At 33.7% G+C, this 3,023-nt stretch overlaps 1 pseudogene; it reads left to right on the forward strand.

Moving 5' to 3' along the window:
- Positions 1-314: 314 nt before the first annotated feature.
- On the forward strand, positions 315-426 carry LOC119467268 (annotated as a pseudogene).
- Positions 427-3,023: the final 2,597 nt, after the last annotated feature.

A 3,023-nucleotide genomic window follows, 5' to 3' on the forward strand; every position in this document is an offset into this window, starting at 1 on the left:
ATTATAGACTTCTTTGTAAAATATATAGGTGTAGGCTGGGTACCATGGCTCAAACTTGTAATCTTAGAACTTTGGGAGGCCATGGAGAGCAGATAACTTGAGTCCAAGAGTTCAAGCCCAGCTTGGGCAACATAGTAAAACCTTGTCTCCACAAAAACTACAAAGAATTAGCCAGGCATGGTGGCCTGTGCTTGTAGTCCCAGCTACCCTCCAGAGGCTGAGGTGGGAGGATTAACTGACCCCAGGAGTTTGAGGCTACACTGAGGCATGGTCATGCCACTGCACTGCAGCCCAGGTAACAAAATACAGGTGTAATACTCCAGTTTCTCTTCAGATTGCATAAATCTTTTACCTTTTATCAAAGATTTCCATGGGGAGGAACATGAGTTTTTAACTAATTTTTTGATGCTTTGTTTTGGTATGGTTAGATTAAAAAATGATTAAAAAAAAGAAAAAGAAAAGAAGGAAAGAAAATAAGCATAGGTGTAAATCTTCATAACTCTAAGCTATACAGTGGTTTAATAGATATGACACTAAAAGGAAGATAATTTAGACTTCATCAAAATTAATATATTTTTACTGAACAAATACAATCAATAAAGAGTGAAAATACAACTCATGTATAAAAGAAGATATTTATAAATTCTACATTGATAAGGTATTTGGTGTCCAGGATATATTTTAAAAACTCTCATTTACATCTTAAAAACAAAAGGGAAAGTACCCAATTAAAAATAAGCAGCAGTGACTTCATAGAACACAGAGAAGTAGAAAGCTTTAGGAATCTGTTCCAACATCAAAAAAATTGATTCACAGGATCTGTCTGAAGCAACTATTTTGAAACTCTGGGTCTGATAGAACACATGAAGCATCTAGAGAAGAGATTGATGAGAGGTCAGTGAAAAGACTGACAAATTTTGGTCAGGTTCAGCTCTTACAGTAGTGTCTATCAGCTTCCAACCCTTATCCCACAGCACAGAACTATAAACCACATTCAGGTCATCTTGCTGGAGTCAGAATGGGCAAACGAAACCTTGTCCTCCAGGAATCAAGGCTGTGTGTTTTGATAGCTAATTGCTGCTTGTGATCACATAGGGTCATTGTTTCAATCTCAAAGGGGTGAAATTGATTCACAGACAGGAAGAGATTCAAAGAGGCAGGAATTTCGCTCCCTACCAACTTGGGAACCAGAAATTTAAGGGAATTATTGGCAGGTAACTGATGACTGAAGATAAAATGGAAGAATGGAACAGAAACTTCAGCGACCATACACAACAAATATGTAAAATCATTTGGAAATAAATGGTTTGCAAAATATGATTGCAAAATAGTTTGGAAAATCACAGTAGGGTTGCTTCAGGCATAAACAAGCAAGGAACAAGCATTTCTTGAGAAACAAGAGCATTACATTTTCAGAATTACCACACATATTACTCAGAATTTTCTCCAGTAATAAACAAACATTTTAAAACATAAAGAAATAAGAACATACAACCCATTTACAGAAAATAAAGAATTTGATTGAAAGAATCCCTGAGGAAGCACAGACATTAAAATTATTAGTCAATAATATTAAATCAGATGCCTTAAATATGTTTAATGGGTTAAAGGAAAACATGTACAAATAACCAAATAAATCAGACAAAACAACATCTGAGCAAGATGACAATATCAAAACATATACATAAAAACAAACAGAAAAATTCTGGAAATTTTGATAATTTCTTTAATAAAACAAAAATAAAAACCATATTAGAGAAATTCCATGCTATATTAACATAAGCAGAAGAGAGGAGCAGCAAGCTTGAAGATAAGACATTTGAAATTATCCAGTTGGAGGAGCAAAAGGAAAAAGAATGAGAAAAATAAACATAGCTGAATGACCAGTGGAATACTATCACGCTTGCCAACATATACATTATAGGAATACCAGATAGGGAAGAGAGAAAGAAAGGGGAAGAAAAAAATATTTGAGGAAATATGGCTGAAAATTTGCAAATCTGAGGAAAGATTTAAATCTCACATCTAAAGCCTCAGCTAACAAATAGCCGGAATCCATGCCATATGGAAAGATATATTGTGTTTACAGGCTGGAAGAATTAACATTGTTTAAGTGTTCATATTACCCAAAGTGATCTATAGATTTAATGCAATCCTTTTCAAAATACATGTGCGTTTTAACAGAATTATAAGAAACCAGTTGAATACCACATGAAACCACAAAAGATACTGAATAGTCAGAGAAATTATGAGAAAGAAAAACAAAGCTAGAGGATCATTTATTAATTTCAAAATTGAGTTACTAGAACAGTATGGTAATGTCATAAAACAGATATACAGACAAATGGAAAAAAATAGAGAGGCCAGAAAAAAATCTATATATTTGTGATCAATTGATTTTTGACAAGGGCACCAATGGGAAATGACAGTCTCTTCAACAAATGGTATTGCGGAAACTGAAAATCCACATGTCAAAGAATGAAATTGAACCCTTATATCTCACTGTATACAAAAGTCAATTCTGAATAGAATGAATATTTAAATGTAAGACCTGAAACTATAATGCTCCTAGAAGAAAAAAGTAAGGAAAAACTACTTAACATTGGATTTGGCAATGATTTGATGGATATGACATCGAAAGCATGGACAACAAAAGTGAAATAGACAACTGGGATTGCATCAAACAAAAAAGTTTCTGCACAGCAAAAGAGGCAAGCAATAGCTTGAAAAGGTAATGACAAAATACCTGAAAATCATGGATCTGGTAAGGAGTTAATGTCCAAAATATTTATTAAGAACTTCAGTAACTTAATAGCAAATAACAAATGATCTGATTAAAAAGTGGGCAAAGGACTTGAGAAGAAATTTCTCAAAAGAAACAAACAAATAGACAAAGCGTATGTGAAAATCTGCTCAGTATCACTAATCATGAGAGAAATGCTAAGTAAAACCACAATGAGATAGTACTTCATCCCTGTTTGAGTGGATATTGTCAAAAAGACAAAAGGTAAGTGCTGTTGAGG

This window comes from Cebus imitator, unplaced genomic scaffold (assembly GCF_001604975.1).
Source record: "Cebus imitator isolate Cc_AM_T3 unplaced genomic scaffold, Cebus_imitator-1.0 Scaffold272, whole genome shotgun sequence".
Taxonomy (NCBI): Eukaryota; Metazoa; Chordata; class Mammalia; order Primates; family Cebidae; genus Cebus; species Cebus imitator.